The sequence below is a fragment of the Oryctolagus cuniculus genome, chromosome 8 (genome assembly GCF_964237555.1).
Source record: "Oryctolagus cuniculus chromosome 8, mOryCun1.1, whole genome shotgun sequence".
In the NCBI taxonomy this organism is placed as follows: domain Eukaryota; kingdom Metazoa; phylum Chordata; class Mammalia; order Lagomorpha; family Leporidae; genus Oryctolagus; species Oryctolagus cuniculus.
Window position 1 is genome coordinate 120,926,681 of NC_091439.1, and position 12,591 is coordinate 120,939,271.

The 12,591-nt window shown below is 49.0% G+C and overlaps 1 protein-coding gene across 11 annotated transcripts in view; it reads right to left on the reverse strand.

Annotated features, from left to right (window-relative positions):
- Window positions 1–12,591, reverse strand: part of LOC108175735 (tolloid-like protein 1) — a 302,561-nt gene that overhangs the window by 31,183 nt on the left and 258,787 nt on the right. For 7 of the 11 annotated variants that reach the window (XM_070048142.1, XM_070048140.1, XM_070048139.1 and 4 more), the window contains one exon: window positions 4,635–4,923. The exons of 3 other annotated variants lie outside the window; for them this stretch is intronic. The gene's annotated coding sequence lies outside the window, so the exon portion shown is untranslated. Of the gene's footprint in view, window positions 1–4,634; window positions 4,924–7,681; window positions 7,996–12,591 lie in introns of all 11 variants that reach the window. One more of the 11 variants, XM_070048137.1, reaches the window with a different exon arrangement.

The following is a 12,591-nucleotide window of genomic DNA, read 5'->3' on the forward strand; positions in this document are numbered from 1 at the left end:
GCTGGAAATCTTGATGCCAAGCAGAAGCGAGATGAAATTTGAAACAGAGGCATACCAGCTAGAACCACAGCCTAGACCTAATTCTAGTGTTTACCCTTGGCAAGAGTTGGAAATCACAAACTCTGAAGTAAGAAAACACCATCTCCACCTCCAGATTCCATGTGCGCTGACCAACAATGCTTTCCTCCCTCCTACTTAATAAAAATATAATAAAAATAAGTCTATGATTGCTGCACTAATTTAAGATACCTCTGCTTAAAGATACACCATGAAATAAAATATTTCAAGGATTTATAATAACTCTAAGAGGTTTCTAACTCAGAGAAAGTTCCAGGAGGCAAGGGTAGGTCTGTTCTAGTCTCTAGAACAGTGGGCAATCAATCCCCCAGGGCCCCAACTGTTCCCCTCCGAGGTGACTCAAAAATGCGTGCTTGAGCAATTTTGAAAAGTCACAAGTTGAGGGGCTGTGTACTAACAGAACCCTACCAGCCATCCAAATGAGGGAGAACCATCATGCAGACATTGTGCAGACACCACACCACCTGTGGGTAAGGCCTCCCCAGTGTGCACAGCACTAGCCCTGGAAATGCCAGTCACAGGGCGTAACGATGCCCACGGGGGCTGTGCAGTGTGATGACTCTGCCAGTAATAACATCTCTACCCAACAGCTCTCGAGTAGCTCAGGAGCGTAGCAGTTACATCTTGTAAAACTAGCAGACGTGACTTTTACACAGGCCAAGAATATCTACTAGCTCACTTCACACAAGTCAGTATGTGTCATTTCTGATGATCATCAAAATTATAATCATCAGAAATTATAAATATCAGCAAACTTCAACAAGAATTTCAGGCAAGATTTTAGGTCAGTGAGTACTGTGGGTCTGCAAGATTCTTCTTCTTTCTACTTGAGGCTTTCTTTGAATGGTTAAAGGTTCTTTTTTTAAAAAAAAAAAACATTTTATTTATTTTAAAGGCACAGTTACAGAAAGAGAGGGAGAGAAAGAGAAAGAGAAAGAGAAAGAGAAAGAGAAAGAGAAAGAGAAAGAGAAAGAGAAAAGAGAAAGAGAGAGGTCTTCCATACACTAGTTCACTCCCCAGATGGCCACAATGGCCAGGAGCCTCTTCTGGCTTTCCCACGTGGGTGCAGGAGCCCAAGCACTGGGGCTATCTTGTGCTGCCCTCCCAAGTGCATTAGCAGAGAGCTGGATTGGAAGTGGATCTGGGAATCTGAATCAGCGTCCATATGGGACGCTGGTATCATGGGGGGCGGCTTTACCAGCTAAGCCAAAACACTGGCAGCAAAAGTTCTTATCTTCTACTTTAAGATTTACAAAACCCCTCAGAAATCTAGAAATTTTATGACACAGCTAACAACTCGGAAAGGACAAGAGTTATTAATGGGTGGAGTAGGGCATCTGGTACAGTGCTTAAGGAGAAACAACCCGGGCCTGGTGAGTGGACAGTGCTGTCTGTGACTGTCCACCAACCTACTTTATTTTCAGCTGTGAGTCCTAGTGGTTTGAGAGCACATTTAATAATGTACAAAGCAAAGAGGCAGAAAGAAGGGCAGTCAGGCACAAGAGGGCACTGCTCTAGTCTTTTCCACACTGCAGGTGCGGAGATCTGTTCAACACCTGTGTAAATTTCAACGCGGTCAGCCTTGTGCTAGGGAGAGAGCTGGCCTGCAATGCCATTGCCTACTGCAGAATGCTAGCAAAGACCTAGTGATTCTGAACTAACACAAGTCATCAAAACAGTTCCAGGAATGCTCTGGTATGGATAATCCACGTTGCTCCCTGCAGCATTGCTTTAATGGTGAAATATCAGAATTATCATACAAAATAGCAACCGCTTATGTTGGAATACAATGTAATCTTATACAGTCACAGCCAATGGGTTATACTCAGCAGCCAAGGCCAACCTCACGGGCGCAGCCTACATGGTCACAAAGGAGCCATCACACAGCGCTGGTACTCAGAAGGGCCTTCACTGGGTGTAAACCTCTGCTGGTGGTGACTCAAAATACTCGGTTTGTAAGCGAGTCCAAAGAACATGAGGCTGAGCCAAGGAGGTATGCGGGAGAAAGGAAAGAGCTTTATGACTTAGTACCTTTAGTGGCACTTTATCCCTGCCTTAGGAACAAGGCGCTCACAAAATTATGCAGCAGGCCCTGTTAGCAGTGGTGATGCAAACCCCTCCCAAGCAGCCAGCCACCCTGTGAAGGAGGGAACGGAAGACTAATCAAGGAATGGCTTCTGGTATAGTGGCTAAGCCACTGCTGGAATCCCCACAGCCCATGTTAGAGTGCCCAGGATCAAGTCCTGGCTGAAGTCCTGATTCCAGCTTCCTGCTAATCCACCCTGGGAGGCAGCAGGTGAAGGCTCAAGTACTTACATCCCTGCCACTCACATAGGAGACTTGGATTGAGTTCCCAGGCCCTGGCTTCAGATACAGTTCCAGCTGTTGTGGGCACTAGGGAAGGAAACTAAGGGATGAAATATTTCTCTCTTCCTTTGAAATAAAGAAATAAGAAACAAAGACTAATCGCCAGGGACCTTGTGGACCCCTCAAACCCTCTGGTCTTAACCCTACCAGCAAATCTCCTTTCATACCTAAGGGTCCCTCTCAAAAGTCAGTTCCAGTCCCCGGGTGGCAAGATGCCCACCTCAGACTCCTCCGATAGCTCAAAGAAAGATGACCACTGGTGGGAACCAGGACACAGGACCTATATTAACAAATCACAGCATGAGGCCACAGAGTTATTAAGAAGGGTCCTTAGTAACATAGGACAAGTCCCTGTGGTTCTGCTCCATACAAAGACAAGCCCAAAAGAAAAGTACCACTGGTTTTCATGAGCTACACCTCTCTGATACGCCACCTCTAGAACTACTGGAACCTGGGGTTCCAACCCCAGGAGGGACACAGCAGAGCAGGTTTTAAACTGGGGCTTTACTGTTTTTGATATATGGCCTAGGGCAGGTCCCCACCTCCTTTAGCCTCCTATTTCAAAGGGGATCAGCAGTGCCTTCCTCACAGAGCTTTGAAGAGGATTAAACAGTACAATGTGGTATAATTAAATAAAACTCTTGCTTTCCCTTCTTGTGCTGTTATTTAGAAATGAGACGATGGTACACTAAGAACCCTGACAAGTGAAAGTGCTTCAAGAATGCTGATTCTGTTGCTGTCTCCTTCCTTGGCCCTCGTGCCCTTGTTCTTGAGACCAGACCCTTCATAAACCATCAGTTCCTGTCCCAAGACCCACCAGTGAGTGTATTGTTAGTTCTGCATAGGCTGAATACCAACTGTGTACCAGGGACTACAGGAATGAAAGCAGAGAGAAAAGGCCTGCCCTGGACAAGCTCACAGTCTTCTATGAGATACAGGTATTTAGCAAATACATGCTGATAAAATGGGTTAAGCGCTTTACGAAGATAAGCAGTGTGTTATGCAAGTTCTGGAAACGTATCCCTGCCTGGGAGGATGAGAGAAAAGTATCACAGAGAAGGAAGACCCTTGACTTGGATATTTTGAAACATGGCTACGACTTTCTCAAGCTGAAAACACTGAGGAACATCAAGTAGTGGCTGCCTATCTGCAGAGCAGTGGCAAGTCTGGCATGACAGAAGCAGGGGCTGTGCAGCTTGGAAAAGGAAGCTGTGAACAGACCTGAGAACAAGGCCTTGGAATGCCCCCCTAAGGGATTAGGGCTTTTGAAAGTATGCAAGAGGAGATGAGAAAAGATCAGACAGTCCCCTGTGCTTTCTAGGGAAATGCAGGTGGTATGCAGGCCTGAAGCAGAAAAGCCTGGAAGAAAGAATCCGGAGAGCAATGAGACTTGGCAGCAGGCAGCCTCGGCCTGAGGGCTTGTGTAGGACCTGAGCCACCACTGACATAGATTCGGTGACTACTAGGAGACAGATGCTGGTAAAGAGGGTGCTGCCAAGCTTGCCAACTTGGAAGGCAAGTCAGATGGAGCCGCCAATACAGAGACCAGTGCAATGTGTGGAGCAGGTTTGAATGGAACAGGAAGTCTGCGGTACCTGCAGGACACTCAAGTGTGTGTCTAAGAGGCAATGCAAACGGAGATGTAGATCCCATGGTAGAGGCTGAGGATGGAGACACTGCTTTGGCAGGTAGTCTCATAGAGACGTCGGTTCAAGCCACAGCAGTACGATCACCTCGAGTTGATTTGAGTGCCTCAGGCCAGTGTTCCAGCACACACATTACGGTTCAGAACCACCCAGAGAAGAGAGGCCGGGAGTCAAGGCCGCTTCTCACGGACGTGGCCAAGACGGATTCCAGCCAGGGCCAGGAAACCCCCAAAACGGAACCCGGGCCGTGGGAAAAGTTCTTCCTCTCCCAACCCCCGCCTCCACCCGCCCACCAGCACTCCTGTCACACTCGCCCTCCCTCGACGCTGCCCCACACGCCTTCCTTCCCCTTCCTTCCACGCCACCCCACCTTCACGCCACCTTTTCCTTCTCCCCCCTTCCTCTCTCCTCCCGAATCTCCCTTGGCCGCCTCTCTCCTCCTCCTCTCCCCTCCACCCCTCACATGCACACCCCTTGCCCGCTATCTGCACCCCAGGCCCCACCTACCCCGCGACGACGGGAAGGCCATCGCGCCCAACTCACCAAAGAGCGTTTCTGCTCCTCTGGAACAGGAGCCGAGGCCCGAGGGGTAGACTTCCGGAAGCTGCCCAAGAAGGGGCTCGCGCCTACACATTTCCAGAAGGGCAAGGTAACTGATGCGGCTGTCTCGGGCTGCAGTGTCTCTGATTCAGGCCTGACCCCAGAGGCACTGGGTCTCACTCAGGCTCCGCCAGCAGCATCGAGGACGGCTCCTCAAGACTTGAACAGGCTTTTGGGCAGGAACAGATGAGGAGCAGACTTCCATCTGAGGATGGCTGAGCAGGAGATGTACCTACGGGTACAATTCCTGGTCACAGCGCAGGGCGCAAATTCACTCCCCACAGGCAGCTGCCATGGCGCCATGGGACACATCTGCATGCTGCTACGTCCAGTGTGGGGCGCCCAAGAGCCGATTCCAATCCCGCTACTCCAGATTGGGAACCAGGGAGGCAGCCGCTGATGGCCCAGGTACTTGGATCCTGCCTCCTTCCCTCCTGGGAGTCCTGAATGGAGTCCTTGCCTCCTGGCTTCTGCCTGGCCCAGCGCTGGCCTTTGAAGCCACTTGGGGAGAGAAGCAGTGCATGGGGCATCGCAAGCACTCTTGCTCTCTCTCAGTGATTGCCCATCTGGCGGTTCGCCCCCCTCCCAGGTGGCTACAAAGGCCAGGGCTGGGCCAGGCTGAAACAGAAGCCAGGGACTTTATCTGGTGCCCCATTCTGAGAACCTGCCACCGGGCCCCTGGCTCCTGAATACTGGCTCCGGATCTGCTCAGCCCCCATCATTGAGCCAATTTGCAGATGACCAGCAGATGGAAGACTTACTTTCTCTTTCTCTCTCTCTCTCTCTGCATATAACTCTGAATTTCAAATAAACAAATAAGAACTTTATATAAAAAAAGGGGGGAAGACATAGCTATAAATAAAATACTACATCACGGCCAACTACTAGAGTTTATATCGAACTTGATACTATATGCATCACCTGGCCTATTAACACAGAACTCCTGTGTGAAGGATAGTTAAAACCCGTGATTTGCAAACCCTTCCAAAAAGGAGATGAAGGGGAAAAATCTTCCATCTCATCCCTTCGGACCAACATTTTCCCAACATGCAAAACAAATGCATCATAAAGAAAACGGCACATACGTATCTGTCATGACTGCGCTGTCATATTCCTCAACAAAATATTACCAAACGCGCTCCTGAAGCACAACCAAAGCTTAGCATGCTGGGTGCAACTCCAGGAATGCAAGGATGGCTACCATACACAATCAATATATCACAGAACAGAATAAACATGGGGAAAGCCCACAAAGTATCCCTATAGACACAGAAAACCTATTTCACAAAAACTCCCACCACTTTGGCCATATCAAAATAAAAAGGAATCATCAAATCAGGAACAGAAGGTAAACCTCGGCTTGACAATGGCCTCTCACTGAAAACCCACAGAGCGCTAACATCACACCAAATGCCAGTTAACCGGAAACTGTCCTCCTAGACCAGGAAACAGACGAGCGTTTTCGCTCTTATTCCTCCCCGTCAGCAGTCTCGGGGGTCTCGAGCAGGGCGGCTGGGCCATCAAAACGCAAACAGACGGGAACGCGGGGCCGCTCCAGGAGGAGACGGAGCCCCTCTGCTCTGGCACAGCTGCTCGCACACTGGGGAAAGTTCCAGACCGACCGTCCGCACAGCAAGACCACGACTCCACCCGCGCCTTCGGGACCCGAGAGCAACAGGCACGCGCCGGCAGCGAAGACTCGCAGCGGGAAACCCCAACAGCCCCCGCATCACTCACCGCCAAGGGGGCCCGGTCTGCTGGCGGCACAGGGGCCCGCGAAGGCCGCTGCTTCCACGAAGGGCCGAAGAAGAGAACCGCGCCCGGGAAATGGCGCGGCAGCCTCGGGCCGCAGCCTCTCTGAGCCCGGCCTGACCCCGGGGGCGCTGGGTCTCCCGCAGGCTCCGCCGGCAGCGTCCAGGACGGCTCCCGACGGCTCGCGCGGGCTCTCCGGCAGCAGGGGACGGGACCCGCGAGGACTCCTACCTGAGCGCCGCGGGCCACAAGGGGCCACTTCCGGGGCACAAGGGGCCACTTCCGGGTCACAGCGCCGGGCGCAGGCGCACTCCCCATGGGCGGCCGCCGTGGCGCCGCGGGACGCACCTCCGCGCTGCCTGCCGCGTCCAGCGTCCGAAGCCCCAGGGCTGCAGGCGGGGCGGCCTCTCCAGCCTGTGACCCAGGGACCACGCCTCCTGGCCTCCTGGGCGCCCTGAATGGAGGTCAAGCCTCCTGGCTTCTGCCTGGCCCGGCGCTGGCCGTTGGAGCCGCTTGGGGAGAGAAGCAGAGCACCGGGCATCGCGAGCCCTCTTGCCTCTTGCTCTCTCTCACGGATCGTCCCTCTGGGGGTTCAACCCCCAGGTGGCTACTAAGGCCGGGACCGGGCCAGGCCGAAGCAGAAGCCCGGGACTGTATCCGGTGCTCCACTCTGGGTTCAGGGGCCTGAGTCCTTGGGCCGTCTCCCTCTGCTTTCCCAGGCATGGCAGCAGACAGCTGGATCCCACGGGGAAAGGCTCCCAGGAGGGGCCGGCGCTGTGGGGGAGCGGGTAAAGCCACCGCCCGCAGCGCCTGCATCCACATGGGCGCCGGTTCGAGTCCCGGCTGCTCCACTTCCGGTGCAGCTCTCTGCAGAAGAGGGCCCAAATCCTTGGGCCCCTGCACCCATGCGGTACACCCCGGGGAGGCTCCTGGCTCCTGGCTTCAGATCCACTCAGGCCTGCCCATTGCAGCCAATTGGGTAGCAGACCAGCAGATGGAAGACCTCTCGATAGCGATTCTCTCTCTCTCTCTCTCTCCCCCCCTCTCTCTCCCTCCCTCCAGCCCTCCCTGAATTTCATATAAATAAGATCTTCAAAAAAAATAAAAAATTAAGAAAAGGAAGACATAGCTTTAAATAAAATACTACATCAAGGCCAACTATTACAGTTCATTACAATTTGATATTATATACATTACCTACCCTATTAACATAGAATTTGAAAAGGAATTTAACTCACTCTTAGAAAAGGTGTTGGTGGCAGGCAACGCAGCTCACTAGGCTAATCCTCCACCTAGTGGCGCCAGCACACCAGGTTCTAGTCCCGGTCAGGGTGCCGGATTCTGTCCCGGTTGCTCCCTCTTCCAGGCCAGCTCTCTGCTATGGCCCAGGAGTGCAGTAGAGGATGGCCCGAGTCCTTGGGCCCTGTACCCGCATGGGAGACCAGGATAAGTACCTGGCTCCTGCCTTTGGATCAGCGGCGGCCACTGGAGGGTGAACCAATGGCAAAGGAAGACCTTTCTCTCTGTCTCTCTCTCTCACTGTCCACTCTGCCTGCCTGTCAAAAAAAAAAAAAAAAAAAAAAAAAAGGTGTTGGTACCCATTCTTTCTCTTCTACCTTAGAAACGTTCCGTGTGGTATTATCTATGACTTACGCATGAGGAAATCAATGTAGTTTATTTATTCAGACACTTGGGTACCCACTCGCACAGGGACTTGAGACACCTGTGATCTACAGAGTTCTCCACTGAACACAGGTCTGCTCCCCAACCTCCGCCCTCCACAGTCTAGGCCTGCATTTAATGGATGGAGCATGCTTGAACTAGGACAAACCGTGTCTTCCACAAAGCACGATAGAATACATAAATGTAGCGTCTGAGGTCCCTCTTGGCATTTTCTACGTGCACGTTATCACGTTGGTACTTTTTCTCTCCTTTCTCAACGTTAGATACAAATTGGGAGGGAGGAAGTCAAACTATCACTATTGGCAGAGGACATGATTCCATACAGAGGAGATCCACACGACTCCACTGAGAGACTATCGAAACTCAGAGTAGAGTTTGGTAAAGTGGCAGGATAGAAAATCAACAGCCTTTGTATACGCAGACAGTGCCGTGGCTCAGAAAGAACGTCTAGGACCAATCCCGTCCACATAGCTACAAAGAAAATACAGGCTCTGGGGACCATTTCAACCAAGGATGTCCACTATCTGAGAATCACAACAGATTAAAGAAAGGAATAGAAGAGGGCAAAAAGCAAAAAACCAAATTGAGAAGCTTCTGCACTGCAAGCAAAACACTCGGCAAAGCGCAGAGGCAACTAACAGAATGGGAGAAATTATCTGCAAAGTATGCAGCTGGTAAAGGATTCACTACCAGAGGTTTTCAAGAAACTCAACAGCAGCAAAACAAACCACCCACTCAAGAAACGGGCCAAGGACTTCCGCAGGCATGGTTCAAGAAAGGAAATCCAAATGGCCAACAAACACATGCAAAAATGCTCAGGGTTACTAGCCATCAGGGAAATGCACAGCAATACTACAACAGCCTTGAGGATGTCAGGGGGGGGAAAGGCGGCCTGCTCCGCTGTTGGTGGGAATGTAAACTGGTATAGCCACTGTGGGAGACAGTATGAGAAACCTCAGAAACCTGAATATAGACAAACCAGCCGTTCCACCCCGGGGAATATACGCAAGGGAAAGGAAATCAGCATATGGAAGAGTCATATTTACTGCAGCTCATTTCACAACAGCAAAGATAGGCAATCAACCAAAATGCCGCTCTCCTGAAGACTGAAGAAAGAAATTACGGGCCATGTACACCACACATACATATACAGACCGCAGGGGAGAGGAAAGGCCATCATTTTGAAATAGCCCTGCCTATATGTTCTCCACTTGAGAACAAGGAGACCACTCTACCTTAGAGCCTAATCGACCTTGGGGAAGGGCAATTAACCAACTCCTGCCCCTGGAAGACTTGCTGTCTTACACAGGGGATAAAAGAGCAAAGAAAAAGGCTAGAAAAGTATTGTGAAAGCTACAGGCTAGGGGTGTAGGCCAATGAAACCAAATATTCAATCCTAAGATTATACATGCTTTCTTCCTTCAATACTTTAGCACATCACCCGGGCTCCAGATCTATACCAGACACAGGTTCTATTTAAGAAGGAATTTCTAGGGAAACCCCAAAAAAGAGTGTGAGACACCAAAATAAAGGCCCAAAAGGAAAATGAAACCTCTGATGCCTACAGCAAAGCAAACATTAAATAGCCTAACTCCCACCCAGAGGAACATAAACCTCACACTAAGTGACCTGCTTACTTTGCTTTCTATTACCTGATACATTGTGTCCAGCTTTCAGAAAAAAAAAAAAAAGTTAAAGCAAGAAAAATGCAGTCTGAAGAGACAAAGCAAGCATCAAAACCAGGCCCTACCACGGCAAAGATTCTGGAGCTGTCTGACTGGGTTATTAAAACAACTGTAATAGAAAAATTGGACGATATACAGAACCACATGAATAATGCAAACAGATAGATGGAAACTCTCAAAGAATCAAAAGGGGCCGCCAGATCAAAACAACCACTGAGACAGAAACGAAGAATGTCTTGGAGGGGCTCATTATCAGACTAGACACTAGAGAGAAGACAATCCGTGAGTGGGTGTGTATCAATAAAAACTTCCTCAACTAAAAGCCAAAGAAAGAAATGGGGAAAACGCTAATGGAATGCCTAAGATTATGGGACAATTACAAAGGTATGACACACACAAAGCAGGAATACTAGAAGAAAGGAAGGAACAGGGGCAATATTGGAAGTAATGACGGCCGAAAACGTTCCAAAAGCTGAAGGTAAAAACGATAGAGGTTGAGGGGCTGGCGCTGTGGCGTAGCAGATACAGCTGCCACCTGCAGCATCGGCATCCCATATGGGTGCCGGTTCGAATCCCATATGCCCCACTTCCGATCCAGCTCTCTACTGTGGCCTGGGAAAGCAGCAAAAGATGGCTCAAGTCCTTGGTCCCCTGCACCCACATGGGAGACCCAGAAGGTCCTGGCTCCCGCCTTTGAATTGGCATAGCTCTGACCATTGTGGCCATCTGGGGAGTGAACCAGCAGATGGAAGACCTCTCTGTCTGCCTCTGCCTCTCTGTAATTCTGCCTTTCACATGAATAAATAAATACATCTTAAAAAAAAAAAGGTTGAATATCACTGGTAGAAAATGTTTGGTGATAGAAATATCTCAGATGAGAAACAATGACTTGATCAGCCCTTGTCCTGACTGTCCAGGAACACCTTACTACTTTATTCCTTTTAGTATTTGTTTGTTCTACTTATTACCATTGGCTGAACTCTTTAATTTACACACAATTATTCTTAGGTGTTTAAATTCAACTGAAAAGTGATCCCTGTTAAATATAAGAGTGGGAATAAGAGAGGGAGGAGATGTACAGTTCGGCACATGCTCACTCAGACTTACCCTTAATGGTAGAGCTAGAAACGTGCCAGGGGATTCCAATTCAATCCCATCAATGTGGCATGTGCCAATGCCATCTTACTAGTCTAAAGTGATCAGTTTCAGTTCATAATTGATCATAATGAGAGGATTAAATGTCAAAGGGATCACATAAACAAGTCTACTGTCTGCTTCTACTAACTGATAGAATTAAAAAGGAGAAAACAATCCAACATGGGAAGCAGGATACACAGCAGACTCATAGAATGGCCAAAGCCCTAAACAGCACTCTGGCCTCCGAATCAGCCCCTAAGGCATTCGGATCTGGCTAAAAAGCCCATGAGAGTATTTCAGGCATGGGAAGTCAAGACACTCTGGCAAAAGAAAAAAATGACCTAAATTTAAGAACGCTGTGAGTGAGATCCCAGAGGAAAGAACAGGCCAGCAAAGAAGGAGGTACTTTTCTCTGAAGGGAGGAGAGAACTTCCACTTTGACTCTGGCCTTGTCTAAAGAAGATCAGAGTTGGTGAACTCCAGAGGAACTTCCATAGCCTTGGCAGCTCATGACAAGAACCTCTGGTGATTACTGACGTCATCAATAAGAGTGTCCATTGTTAAATCAACAACAGGAGTCACCGTGCACTTACTCCCCATGTAACATCTCTGTCCTTAATGTGTTGTACTCTGTGAATGAATGCTAAAACTACTGCTCAAACAGTACTCTATACTTTGTGTGTCTGTGTGGGTGCAGTCTGTTGGAATCTTTACTTAGTATATACTAATTTGATCTTCTATACATGAAGAGAATTGCAAATGAATTTTGATGAAGAATGGGATGGGAGAAGGAGTGGGGGATGGGATGGTTGCGGGTGGGATGGATGTTACTGGGGGAAAAGCCGCTATAATCCAAACATTGTGCTTTGGAAATTTATAGTTATTAAATAGAAGTTGAAAAACTAAAGTATGTGTGTATGTTGGTACAGTAGAGCATATGTGTAGTTTCTCAAATGGTAGCATCAACAGGAATAGAACAAAATTTTTCAAGTTAAAAGAGAGGTCAAAAAATCTATTAAAAAAGAAAAAGGAAAATAAATGTATTTAAAACTATTTTGGAAAATAAGAAAACAAGTATTCAAAATCAATCCCACGAAAACCCCTTTTGATGCCAGCTTGCCAACAGAAGACGTATATGCTCATATAATCACAGGCTCAACTAAGAGGTGATCCTTAACACTTTATAAGCATTTACCCACCTACTTAAAAACTTTTCATAACAAAAGAAATAGCTTTCGGGGCTGCCGTTGTGGGTGGGTGGGTTAATCCTCTGCCTGCAGCGCCTGCATCCCATGTGGGCGCCGGTTCTAGTCCCAGCTGCTCCTCTTCCGATCCAGCTCTCTGCTATGGCCTGGGAAAGCAGGGGAAGATGGCTCAAGTCCTTGGGCCCCTGCAGTCATGCCGGAGACAGGAAGAAGCTCCTGGCTCCTGGCTTCGGATCGGCACAGCTCCAGCCGTTGTGGCCATTTGGGGAGTGAACCACCAGACGGAAGGCCTTTCTCTCTGTCTCTCCCTCTCACTGTCTGTAACTCTGCCTCTCAAATACATACATACCTACTTACATCCATACAATCTTAAAAAACTAAATAGCTTTCTAACATTTTACTCTATGGATGCAGCAGAATTTGCTACTTACTTATATA